At 40.8% G+C, this 13,151-nt stretch overlaps 1 protein-coding gene across 1 annotated transcript in view; it reads left to right on the top strand.

Annotated features, from left to right (window-relative positions):
- Nucleotides 1–13,151, top strand: part of PRMT3 (protein arginine methyltransferase 3) — a 172,841-nt gene that overhangs the window by 86,408 nt on the left and 73,282 nt on the right. The gene's annotated exons all lie outside the window — the stretch shown is intronic.

The following is a 13,151-nucleotide window of genomic DNA, read 5'->3' as shown; positions in this document are numbered from 1 at the left end:
CCCCCCCCTTTTGTCCCCTCCTTTCCCCTTTTTTCCCCCCCCCCCCCCCTTTTTTTTTCTTTGGCAGGATAGATATTTGCTGCGCATGCAGAGGTTGAGGAAGATATATTTATTTTAAAAAGTGCAACTACAGGTGGGTTGCCACGTGTAATAATGAAGGAAAGAGTAGAAACTATCCTTTATCTGGAACGGAGGCTTTGCTTGGACTTGGGCTGAACTTGCTTTACGTCGAAGACCATCTGCTGCATAGATGTTTGAATCCAAATTAGAACTGCACTGCCCTCCTGCGTCCACAGCAGAAAAAGCGTGTGTGAAAAGGAAAAGGTTTCGGGAAACACATCCCCGGTACAGAGGAGGCGTCTAGGTTTGTACCATGAATGTTAAACAAAAAGAACAAAATGATTCCTGTGCCTGGCTGCTTAGAAGAGCATATAACCAAATTAATTTTGCCTGCTCAGGGCAGATTCTGCTCTCAGTTTCTCCCAAAGCATACAGACAAAGTGGCTAGTCCAAACGGTTTGGAGTGTTTTTTCCAGCTATGCATTCATTGCCTAAACATTTTGGAAGTTTTGCAAGACGCTCTGCTTTTACAGGCAGCCAGTTCAGGCTCCAGTGAAGCCTTGTGTAAAGACTTTAGGGATCCTGACCATTTTATAGCTGTTCAGATTCCAAAGCCATCACTGACAATACATCCTGTGGTAGAAAGCTCCTAACACAGATGTGAGGTTGCCCAGTTATTTCTTCTCACCACCCCAAATGCTGGGTTCAGCAAATTCAGAAATTTCTGGAAAGCAGAAAGGAAGGTTTCAGGAAGCTCAGGCTGAAACCTTGGAAAACCAGAATGTACAACAGAGATGTCCATGCAGCCTTCATACTGCCGGAGCTGGCAATGACAGCCTGCAGGGTTTAGCCAATGCACTCCAGTGGCATTGCCTACGTCAGGTACAGCCACATTAATCAGCCCGGAGGCTAATTCGAAGGGCTTGGCAGAGCTGGCCGGGGACATGAAATGCTGGGTAGCAGAGTGTGACCCCAGGTCATGGCTGGGTGGGCTGGCCTGCCGGTGGGTGCACCAGCAGCCCCTTCCCCTAGTCCGGCTTGCAGCAGAGCAGGCTCGCGGGCTCCTGGAGCAGCAATAGCTGTGAACTGTCCTGCCCCCCCGCCCCGTACATCCATGGCAGCTCCATCCATCTGCTAGTTTAGAAATAAAATGGTTCCTGAGCATTAGAAAAATGAGGTGTAGACCAATCTTTTCTTGAAAGGCTAGGAATAAGAAGAGCAACTAATTTTAAAATGAGAGTTGGTGCGCTTAAAAGGAAACAGCGGCCTGCAAGAATAAGTAAGTAGTATGGGAAAATCTACGTGAATATATAGAAAGTTGGTGCTTGTTATGGCGTGCCCTCTGGTGCTGTATACAAATCAGGGGTTCACGGGAGGGTCACGCGCTTTCTCACTTAAGTAGCTGAAGCCACATATTGAGCAGGGTTCTCCTCCCTCTATTATGCCAGTGTGTTTTGTAACGGCTCTTCAAAATGAGTTGGTTCCTAGAAGGCAAGCACAGAGACCTGTACCTAAGAGAACAGAAATAAAGCATGCAGGCAACGAAAGCGGGAAACAGGAGACTGAACACAGAACTTTCTCCAGTGCTGCTGATAAGGGATAAACAGGACAGCTGCTGGGGAGGGCAGATTTGAGATAAAATAGCAAAGTATTAGTTCAATAGCATTGCACCAGGTTTACTGTAATGGTAACACAAAAGTAGTAATTCTCATTTTTTTTAAGTTTTTTGAAGGCAGAATCTTTCATGTTTTTGCAATCACAGATTTCTTCTAGGGGACAAAAGTGAAAATAATATTAATAGAAGAATTATTTATTGTCAGATATTTCTAAGCATGGACCTGAAAGTCAAAATAAGCCACTATATTTAAAGCCACTGAGACTCAATTTTAATTTTATTGAATTACTGCATATCCAGATGAATCTGCTTGGGAATTACATTCCCTGTTGGCTCAAATTCTACCCGGGATCTGGGTCCAGATTTGGTCTCGAGCTTCTCTGAGTGTCATGTTATTCAGTTCTGGGGTTTTAAAGTTCGGAAGACAAAACTTCAGGATACAAATGATACGGCCATTAAAGAAACCAAGTCATATCTACCCAAACCTACGGTTAAGAAACAAAAATGCCTGATCAATTAATAGCAAAACTGCATAACTGCTGTCTCCAGTGTGCTCTGAATGTTGCCAAAGAAATGAACCAGTGGTTTGGAGAACTTGAGCAAAGCAGTAAATCTCCTTCCTGCTCATGTAACTTGGACAACAGCTGCTGAGCATCTGCCTCGGCTTCCAGCTGTACGACTTGGCTACCAGTCAAAGAGTTCCAGTAAACAAGTTGGGTGACCTAGATTTTGTACCAGTGCACGAGCATCAGTGAACACTAACACTCAGTTTGCAGAGGCAGGTGACCCCTACTGCCAAGCGAAACATTAGAGGAATTACTCTAAACTGTGACAATTCGTAATGATTCACAGGGATTATTCCTCTGGGGAAGAACTCTGGAATAATAGTGCGCTCAGCCTGACAGCAAAAAATGTTATGTTTACATTAATCAGTGATTTCTTAGGAGCAGATCAAGAAACAGAAGCAAGAGATGCAGAAGCTCTTACATCTACACCACATCAAGTTTGGCCCTTTAATACTTAAAGGGGACTTAGAAGAAAGATGGGGACAGACTTTTTAATAGGGCCTGCAGCAATAGGACAAGGGGGAATGGTTTTAAACTAAAAGAGGGGAGATTCAGACTAGATATAAGGAAGAATTTTTTTTACAGTGAAGCACTGGCACAGGTTGCCCCGAGAGGTGGTAGATGCCCCATCCCTGGAAACATTCAAGGTCGGGTTCGACGGGGCTCTGAGCAACCTGATCTAGCTGAAGATGTCCCTGCTCATTGCATGTGGGTTGATCTTTGGAGGTCCCTTCCAACCCAAACCATTCTATGATTCTACGATTCTAAGTTCAAGAGGTTTATATGCCAGGTCAGATTTAGTCTGGTCCCCTGGATTCCCCATCTGCACCACACCTGTGGTTTGGAGCTGTCTGAGCAAGCAGTCATTGGTTCAGACCCTCAGTTCTGCTCTTGGAGCATATCTGGTGTGCACCTGGAGCGGAGACTCTGGTTTAGTGTCTTCTGAAAAGAATCTAGTGTGTGTCCATGAAAAGTGGTCTGCAGATACAAATGAGAAATCAGAAATAGGAATCACTTCAAAACCGTAACGCTGCTCCAACACACACCAATGTAGATGATGCAGCCACGGCAGCCTTGACATACAGGCGAGGCTGTCACCCAGCATTAAAATAGGCTAGACAAAACCAGCACTTGCAAATTTGTATCTTCTGCTTTCCTTAATAAATTCATGAATTTATTATTTTTCCTGTAGAAACCATTGCATTAAAAGCGAAACATTACAGAATTTTTAAGACAAGTATTCTGAGCAAGAATTGAAAAGCTATCTGTCCATGGTGTATTAAGGTAAATGAAAGAGTGCAGAGTTTTGTGTTGCTCTGGATAGACTCCTTTCAGGACCTGAGCTGGCTTGTATAGACTGCTGCAGTCTGGTGTGCGGGACATAACCAGACCTCACAGCACAGCAAGAACTCTTTCCAATTTTCAGTCTTCAGCACCTGTTTATGACGATGATGGGTTTCTTACTGTGCTGTCAAAGAAAATCTTTCAGGTTTCATTTCCTATGTGTTTTTAGATGTTCAAATATTCCTTACAGAATGACTAGAGAAAAGCTTATGATATCAATGGCATTTCCCCCCCATTATTACATAAAAATTATTTTATGAAAAAACAGCAAACTCTTCTTTGGTTTCAGACAGTGCATGCTATTGTACAGTACAACATCTGCAGATTTAATTATGATTTTTTTAAAAAGAACTACACGATTGTTCCTGTGAAGAATAGCCAGCTTGAGAATACACCAAAACCTTGTAAAAAGTTTGACACAAAATACGTATTGCTTTATCCTAGAATTCAGGAGCAGTAAAGAGTTGTTCAAATCTTGAATCAGCAATCATTTTCTAAAGTTACCGTCATTGGCCTTAGAAATAGAAGTTTTGGAGAGGAATTGTAAACTACAGCAAGTACTCACTTGAGTAAGTATTAGTTTTAATATTGTTTCTTGTTAATTCTTATTGTTAAGAATACAAAACTGAAAAACATTCTTCAACGTTTTAGGCCCATTTTTACTACTGGCAAATGCAACAGGGTCACGCACAGTGGCCAAAGAAAGAGTAACAAAACGTTACTGCTTTATTTGCCTTGGCAGAAACTTGCATGTTCCATTTAAAATGTCTGAGATTTAAGATGTCAACCTTTTTTGAAAATTATGAGTAGGTATTTTTTTGTCAGTATGTTCCAGTATTTTGATGAATGGTTTTGATAGGATAGATGTTTCTCCTAACAGAAAAGTTTGTTGAAAGAAGAGTTTGAGATAAGCCCATAGAAGACCTGAGCTTATATGAAAGAGCCATTTAAAACAGATACTGAACAGTCAGATTTGGAGCTATTTTAACATTATGCTCCAAGCAGATATCTTCATGTTAATTGTGCCAAGATTGTGCCAACTTTTGGAAGTTAACTGATTTCAAATGTTGCCTCTGAAACTTCACGTTTACAGTCTGTTTCAGAACTGGTACTCTGCTGTCAAGGCTGATGACTTAGGAAATCCATGTTTTGTTTCAGTAGACATCCCAGAGGATTGTATCAGCTGAAATTACTTTTCCCCTTCTACTTAACACACAATTTGCGTACGTTAAGTCCCCGCACAGAATGCATGAAATGTGTGTTTAGTCCATTTGGGGTTTTAGTTAACTTAGTTCAACAACAACTCTTACTAGAGTTAACTTTCTTGTGCCAAAGAGCAAAGACCACCCATTTCAAGATTTGTTTCAGGCAAACATTGCTGAGGGAGGATGTTCTACAGGAATGACAATTCAGCGGGGACATGCCGAGAATAACACAGACTGGCAAAGCCAGCTCACCAGGCCTTGAAAGTCACTTGTTTCTGGGAGCTTCATACACTCAGCGCATGCCTACCAATACTGCCCGTCTGCCTGGACCTGGTGATTTATAGTACGTCATGTAAGTGAACTATCATTGTATTACCAGCTATCATGATCAACACCTCCAGGGCAAAGGCAGGCAGACAGCAGGTGTAAGTGAGGATGGGTAAATCCAAGAGGAAGCGCGTTTGTAATGCCATTCCCCTTTTGCCTCACGGAAGATATATCCATGGGCCAACGTGCAAACAAAGGGATCATTAGAGTGTACCAGACATGCCCAAACGTTTTGTCTGTGACTTGGACATGAATGGTACATCATTCAATAGTGCAACGGCTAGCTTTGTTAGCATTTTATATATTGTAAATCAAAGAAGCTTACTTCTCTCTTTCTCTCGCTCCTCAGTCCCCCAGCCCACAGACTAAGCAAGAATTTACCGTATTGCTGTAAAAGAAAAGGGAAGGCTCAGAAGCTCTCTTATTCTTAAGTTTCAAACTGATGGATAGAAAGTGGAGGAGCTAGGAAATCTCCTGAGGGTTTGGTGGCATAGGTTTGATCATGTTTAAATTGCAAAACTTTGACATTTGTAAACGTCCAGTTAAAGGCAACATTAAAGACAAGAAAGCTCTTTTGCTTTTGTGGCTTTGCTTACCAGCTACAATGTCCCATATCAGAGCGGGAGGGTTGGGAGGAGAGAAGAAAATCCATCTGAAATTTAGCAGCTTAAAAAAAAAAAACCCAAACGTTTATAATCAGCTTGAGAGCTCAGTGGATTTGTGAAATCGTTTGGGATTAACAGGCTATTGATTGCTAATAAAACAATATTTAGCTTTGTCTGATGAACAGCAATGGAAAAAGGTGTGGGCACCTTGTCAAACAAGACCCATTGAGGACGGATGATGGGTTAAGTGTGGGGGTCTGAGTGGCAGCGTGGGTGCCCGGTCTTCAAGGAGAACTTGTCAGTTGTTAGTAAGGCTGGTGAAAGGAAGGACGCCAGCGCCTGATGGCTGGGGTAGTATTGATGCAAGTTAGCTGACTAATCAGATTGAAAAAGTCCCATGGTATTTATGTCACTTTAATTTTCATCAAACAATTGGAGACGACAGCACTCTATTAAGAAGAGGTTGATCCAGAACTAAAGCTAAATAAATTAGGGTCTCAGTTTAATCAAATTATCCCTCTACTGGCCTTGGATTAACCGAGGGAGACAGCGTCGGTCTAGGCACTTTTCATTGGCTGATTTATTTATTTTTTTTTAAAGAAGCTGGTACAAAGAATGGGAGATTTAACACACATAGCTACTACTCATAATACCTCAAACAAGCACCTTTTAAAGAAGTGGGAATTAATATTTATCAGGAGAATTTGCAGTTTTACAGAAGGATAGTTCCATTTTTACGTTAGTTTTGTTCAGTGAAATGAACTGAAAATAAGGCAAATGAACTGCAAATGAGGCAAAAATCTGTCAACAGAAAAGCTAAACTGAGAGAACTTGTAACAAGCTGGCACAAAAACCAAAACACTAGCCTAATGCTACTTAATGATTTCTTGTTTGATTCACAATAGATAGTTTAGTTTACCTGCTTTAAAAATCGTTTGATTGCACATTTACGTTTTGTTATTGTTTACTTACGTTATTTGTGCAGGGTAAGTCATTCTTTTTCCTGCTTCCTACATTCTTTAGACCTCTGGGAGAAGCCTTTGGGGTAGCTAGATTGTCTCTGAGAAAATAATTTTCCCAAGCTGCCTGGTATCTTCTCCTGCAAAGTGTTTTCATTAGAATTTTACAGCTAGAGATAGTAACTATCTTTTCAATACTAATATCATGAAGAAATCCTGTGTTTATAGATCCTCTACAAAGATTTAACTGAACTGTTGCAATAAATCTTTTGAAACCTCAAACTCCTGAAATATTCCCAATCCGTGTGTTATCAAAATCATTGTATAAGTCTCTTTGGTTTTCTAGATATAGAAACGAAAGTAAAATAGTACATCCTTTGCTGCAAGCAACTAATTGAATTCATCGCAGTTAACGATGAAATTTATTTTTGAAAAATGCAAGGTGATGGATACTCCCTTCCATTTTTGTTGGAAAAGTAAAAATGATTTTGCAAGAAAAGCAGCATCAATGGATGTGGTCCTATGCCTGACCCTACTTTCTGATTTTTATCTCTTTCTCTGACTTCTAACTTGTTTTTGTCTGCTCATGATCACCAATATTGTTCCTCATTCTGCTGGGGCAGTCACAACTTAGGGAAAGTGGAGCTGAACAAAGAAATACTTGCATTTTTGTTGCATCCATCAAAATGGAGAGGCTGGTCTGGGCTGTGGTCTACTGCACACTAAGGTAAATCATTTACACTGCATATGTAATAGACATGAGAAGTATGACTGTCTTCTGTTGGTCCCTATTATCCTGTCATCTACAATTCACACTCTTCCTCTACTTGCATTTCAGTTCTGCTGCTAAAGACATCCTTATCAAGCCCTTGGAAATCTAGGCATTAAGCACTAGATTCCTTAAATAGCTATGAAAACATGTACTAATGCTCTTTTCATTTCTGATTTCTAATTTTTTCTTCAGCTATGATATGCTATTTCAGGCTCAAACAATTTGATCCTTTTTTTTCTGGCACACTTCAAGTTTCCACTGTCTTCGGTCTGTTACTCCTCATGAACACAGACCAGAGCTGGTTCTGGTGGACTTGACGTTCTCGGATGCTCAGCCCCTCACAAGAAGGGCTTTAGTTTCTAAGTAACTCATCTAGGTATTCACATCCAGAGTTTCCTAAATGCTTAACATCCACTGTTGTGACGCTAAATATCTTGTAGATATTTAAAAAACATTATGTCCCAAATAGTTGCTTTTGAGGGTTTGTTTTTAATGCACAGCCCTCATAGTTCCACTACTTTGACCTGTTAGCTGATCTGAATGCCACAGAGTGCCTGTCCTCACTTGTTTTCTTACTATGAATGAATGGAGATCATATATTTTCATGGTAAAGACATGGTCTAAGGTAAACACTTCATTTTACTTCAAATGGGGATAGGAGTTCTTTTGTTCTTTTGTAGTTTATCTTAACAATCATTTACTCTAAGTCCAAGTATTTTTCCCCTGTAGAAACGACGATATTAACAGATAGAAAAGTCTGAATTCCTTACGGATGCCTTCTCTATGAACACTGGTTTACCCTTAAGATGCATACTAGTACTTTTATCTGCATTTATGTTTTGGACATCAACAGTGAAAGTAACTCTGAAGATCAGTGATTTTCTAAGCCTAAAGCATTTTATTATTTTTTTAACATTAACTGATTGGCGTTATCTCAGTTCGATCCCAGTGGTCTGTAGCACCTGAAATTGTCCTGTATTCCTCAAGCTGCTGCACAATGCATATTTTATGGAGGTGCTTCTGTAGTTGCATAAATATATTTTATCTCCAAGTAGTATGACTCCTTTTTCTACACTGTAGATTTGCAGCAGAGACTGGTTTTGCTTAATGCCTCATTAAAAAATGGTCGATAGCAGTAATTGTACCAACAGTGCTACATTTCTGGCCGTACGTGCTATTTGCCGTTCCTCAAAGCTGCTGACTGAGTAGTGATGAAGTGCACTGGTTGAACTAGCCTGTCTGATAAGGACTAAACATCGGGGAAAGAAAACAGCCCATCTAATCACTTTGCTGGTCTGACGCAAGAAAGTAGGGGAGACTGCGATATTTGTATTTCCTTTGCTTTTCTGACAGGTTGAGAAATGCTGCTTTAATGTTAAAGCAGAGAAAGTAGAGAAAGAATGGAGGGGACTGAAAATCACCTGTGTAACATACTGAGTCCCACACTTCGTAAGATAACCCTAACCCTAGTTCCAGGGTGAGCTTTTGTTAAAAACAAAACAAAAAACCTCCAAATCCCCAAACCAAACAAAACAAAGACCCCCAAATAAAAAAAATCCCGGCAAACCAAAACCTGCCCCTGCCCAGATGAAAAAATTCTGTTTTGCAGCCCGCACTTTCCTTTGGCAGCCCCTTCCAGCCCCACTTCAGCTGCAGATCTAGGCTTGCTTTCTCTCTCAAGCCTAAACCTAACCCTGCCTTCAGGGTGAGCCCTACACAGGGGCCCCGGGGCTTTGCCCAGATGAAAAATATCTCAGTCAGTTATCTTAGTTCAGAATTCTATTAAAGGGAATATGGCCATCATTTTATGAAACTTTTAAACTAACTGAGCACGTAAATCTGGATTAGCAATCCTGCTTTCAATATCACTCATTTTTCCTGACGATAGGAATAAAAAATATTTTTTGACTACAGCTTGTTCCCTCTGTATACTGACTGGCACTCAAATTTTCTGATTTATGTTTTATTTAAACCTTTCCAAGCTCTTAATTATTTTAACGGAGTCTAAATTCACCTTTCAGCTGAGAGGGTAATAAAGGTGTAGGGAGGTCACCGGCATTAATGATGTTTTACTTACAGCGATGCCCCTCTGCAAAACGTGAGGTTTCTGTACCTCTTTCTGTTGCACCTACCACTGCTGCAGCTACGCTTTTTGTTGCTGTGTGATGTTGGGAAGCGACAGCTTTGTGAGAATCTCCTCATTGCTACACATCTTAGAGACTTAATGAAAAAGCCACTATCTGCTTTTAGACTGCTTACTACAAAGAGTTTGCATCATTGATTTAATAAAAAAATGCAACAAACTGGGATGGGAGGAGGGAGCACAAGAGAGTATTTGCGATCATATTCTGTGCTTTTGGGAGTGTCATTCTTGGTACATACATGCAGCAGGCTGGGTTTAGTATCCAAGGAGTGTAGTGTAAAATTTCAGAAGGTTTGGACTTTCTAGATAGAAAATGCTTTTGAAAAAATGTCTTCAGTCTTGAGTTTCATGGTTCTGTGCAGTTGTCTGTTCTGTTGGAGACCTTGAGTGGTTACAATTGAAAAAATAGAGCTCTGACTACATGACTGACTAAGGAGTAATTTGGTTTCCTAGTATTAATTTTTAAACATTTTCTCTCTCTTTTTTCTAATGTGTTTTACACAGGGCAAAGTCATAGCCATTTAATAATAGTCTGCTCAAAAATGTTTCATTTGTTTCCTACGCAATGTCTATTAACATACTTTCTTCGCTTTTGAATAATGAATAAAGTACTGTGGTCACAAACGAGTGACGCAGGTAGAGAATAAAGTTACACGTGCTTGGAAATCCAGACGAAACAAAGCCCACAAGTAACACGTTGATACCATATTTTGTGTGCGAACACACTCTAACAGCCTCCCCAGTGTTGTGCCTCTAGATCTGGAAAAAAGTTTGAAACGCAGTAAAAAACTGTAAATATTTGAAGCTTCTTCCCCTTGGCCCGGATTATGAAATAGTAATCCATTACATTGTAAATCTTCCTGTACCATGCAAATCCCTTTACAAGGATTAGGAGATTGTAACAAAGATTATCATATTTCAAGGGGTACCGGTGTAAGTTATACACTTCTGCTGCAGGATTTCATATAGTCTTCACCCAACATGTTACATACACTGACCCAAATGAACAGGTGCTTTACATTTATTGAGAATCTTAATTCAAGCAATAATAAAACAGAAGATTCTGTTACAAGGCTGTGTGGCACATTCAGTCTGTTGCTCTCTGAGTGGACTCAACAATAGCCGAGGGTGTGCAATGGAGCAAAGACTATGCAATCAGTGACCCCTTGCCCCTTCGGTGGGGGAGAATTTCAGTAAAACACAAAGAAGCTGCTGTTTCTGCTTTTGCTGCTATCAGCCCGGGCACTACGTACAGAGCAGTGGCTGTTAAATCTATTTCTGCGATTAGCTGCTTGAGCAAGAGTAGAGGAAAAGTATGTTTTATCATTCTGCGTCACTTCTGTTTCTTACATGGGATCAGACCCTGCTTTGGGAGAATAAGGTAGAAGCATCTAACTTGCCTAGATTTCTTCTGTACGTTAAGGGTATGCAGTATTTTGCCACCATTTTGTGCTAATTCTAATTCAATGAGTAGTACCGAGTTGCTATGTAAGGAAAAAAAAAAACAACCCAACATGAGAAGCATTGGTTTACACCACTAAGTAGCGTTTGCAGAATCGGTGTTATCTTGTCATACCTATAGAAGTAATTCTGAATGGATATGGAATTAAAAAACAAAACACAGAATGGAATTTGTGAAGGAATCTGATTTAGTAGCTCTTAGATCAAATTTTCTTTTTCAAACCTGTCATTCTGGTCTTATCTAAAACCAGTTTCCCTATTTAGATTTTTCATGTCCCTTTGGATTTGCCTGTATCTAGGCAAGCCTAATCTGTTTAATTAGTACCGTACTTAAAAGCCTTCTTTGTTAACTTTGAGAGATAGGAGGGTAAGTGAAAGGGAAAATTAAGCTACATGGGACAGATTTACAAGTATAGATTAGAAATCAGAGATTGTAATCCGGACAAAGTAAGTGCAGACTTTCAGGTTTCCTTCCTGAATTCTGCATTCCCCCCCCCCTTTTTTTTTCCCTTACCGATCAATTAAAATCTCTATATTTTTATATTCAACACAGACCACTGAATTTGCACTCTAGGAATGAGACCAGAACCTGACCCTTGGTTCCATCCCTCTAGAAATGACCAAAAACTGCAATGATGATGATTAATGCTGGTGTTCCCTCTGTTGAGCAACAATTAACTATCATGCACTAACCAGCAGTTCGTACCTCCACTTACGCCGAGTGCTACATATCAAGATTGAGTGCTGTTGCAGTTTAAGCCTTTGTAAAATAATGTATGATAGCTTCTTATGAAAAACATGATTGGAGATGAAAAGGGAGGAGACTATTGCCACGTCTGCCCTGGCAAGTAATGTGGTAACAGTAAGCGTTGCAAAAGAAAACCCAGTACCTGGATGCCTCAGGAGTTGGGCTAGCTGTAGGCTGGTCCTGTGACCCGGAATCCTGGAGCAGCCTGGTAGTTTCATTTGAAAAAGGAATCTATTTGACGCGTTGTGAGACCACGCTGTGATGTGGACCAAAGCATGGGAAGTGGGGGAGTTTGGCAAATCAGCTGGTAAAGCACACGTTGGATCTCCTGATCTGAAGTGCCAATGCAGAGGCACCCTAGCTTTGCCAACCGAATGGGTGAAGAAAAAAGGATTATTATTAACCTTCTCACAGGTACCTGATTTGATCAAAAAGTACAAGATGTTATTTAAAAAATGACTATAACTGCTTGCAAGGCTGGATCATTTGTTTTATTAATTTGACATAATTTCATGTACGATGCCTAAGAAGGTGCAGTTGTCTAACAGCAGTGATGAGATACGGGAGCTTTCTTAAGCATGTCATGTTAGGAAATAGACTGTATCCTCATTCAGTTACGGGACGCCGCACAAATACCGTATTTAGCCATCTGATTCAGACCAGTGCTAACAGGATGCACAGCATACCTCTGTTCTTGCAATTAGGAGTCATATAAGGTCGTCAGGTTCAAGGTGAAACAGCAATTTTTTTTTTTAAGTGTTTGTAGTAGCACAGATGTGAATTTATACACTTTGAGGGTACAAACTGGAAAAATTCCAGCCTCGACATTTCCTCCACCACGTGCTGCTGAGGAGCACCACGGGAACCAGCGGAAAGGCACTGTTTGGTTCTGAAGAGATGTACGTTTTTGTCAGGCACAAAATGATGTGAGAAAATGAAGGAGATTCGGTAACCTCCCTAGAATGTCAAATACCATCTTCTTCAGATGGTGAGCCCCAAGCTTTGTTTTTCTCTATCTTTTTTTAAGATACACTTTTACCATCTGCATCTGAGGAGGCCCTCAGTTCTAGAAGTCTGTCGCTAAACTTCATTTAAAAGTCGATACGCGTGCGTTATTTCCTTCAACTCTCCCATCGCAGCCAGGCTATTTCTAAGAAACAGAAACCCGGCTGCCAGCCACCCGCCAAGCGCACAAAGTACGATTCCACCTCCACGCAGAAACAGCCTCTTATATTTTAGGCTGTCCGAGGCCGTGACCCTTTATCCACCCGCCTGGTTTTCCCTTCTGTGAGGCTACCAGGCATTGACAGCGGCGGCTGCCTCGGGGAGGGGCGCGCAGGCGGGAG

The sequence above is a fragment of the Pygoscelis adeliae genome, unplaced genomic scaffold, assembly GCF_000699105.1.
Source record: "Pygoscelis adeliae isolate BGI_AS28 unplaced genomic scaffold, ASM69910v1 Scaffold171, whole genome shotgun sequence".
Classification (NCBI taxonomy): domain Eukaryota; kingdom Metazoa; phylum Chordata; class Aves; order Sphenisciformes; family Spheniscidae; genus Pygoscelis; species Pygoscelis adeliae.
Note: the sequence above shows the minus strand (reverse complement) of the source record. Positions and strands in the feature narration are given on the sequence as shown.